Below are 829 nucleotides of genomic sequence, written 5' to 3' on the forward strand. Positions count from 1 at the left end.
ATAAAGAATGGTATTTGACAGTACCAAATTGTTACCTGACAGTTAACAGCTCACTTTGTAATCACTAAAGGTTATGAGCATGAGACTGTTGGTAGTTTTAAGACTCATAATCTATTAAATGTTTACATGACTTTTTAGTTCTTCCCTGTCCCAAATTCTGTTCTTGCTTTGTCCCCTGGATAAAGACTTCACAGGAGTCCCCTGACTCTAGTGTTCCTTAACTCACCACCTTTTTGGGTCAGCAGTCTAACTCTTTCTCTTTTTTGCTCACCTTCAACAGACAACCCAGTCCCAGAGCTTTCAGATGAAGCATGTTTACTTGGCGTGCACAAGAAAATAAAGAACAAACTTATCGCCTGAGAAGTTACAGGAAACAGCACATTTGCAAGGTTAGAACTGTGCAATAAATCCTGGCAGCTAGGACAGACCTCGCACACGCACGCATCGCTTAAAAAAACCCGTGCGATTTTCCTTTGGGCCAACTAACGCACATCACTGTGAAGCCAGACCACGCGAGGATGCACTGCTTTTGTTTACCACGGCTGCACAGGGTAAGGTCTGTCCCTCAAACTTGTGCGTGCTGGTCCGAGGCCCTTTGCCTCACTTCAGCTTCCACCTCACAGCGGCTCCCACTGGCGAGGGCAGGCGGAAACTTGAGACAAGCAGTCCTTGCCCCCGCGGTGTCCGGGGGCGGCGAGAGGGGCAGAGAGCTGCAGCCGCCTGCACGGCAGAGGCTCCCCTTCCCGTATCTGCACACCCCGGCGCCCGGCCAGGCTCCCGGCAGCACGGGTTGCGCGGGGGGAGCAGACGCAGCAGTGACCTGTACACA

Source organism: Athene cunicularia (genome assembly GCF_003259725.1).
Source record: "Athene cunicularia isolate RWA chromosome Z unlocalized genomic scaffold, athCun1 chrZ_part4, whole genome shotgun sequence".
NCBI lineage: Eukaryota > Metazoa > Chordata > Aves > Strigiformes > Strigidae > Athene > Athene cunicularia.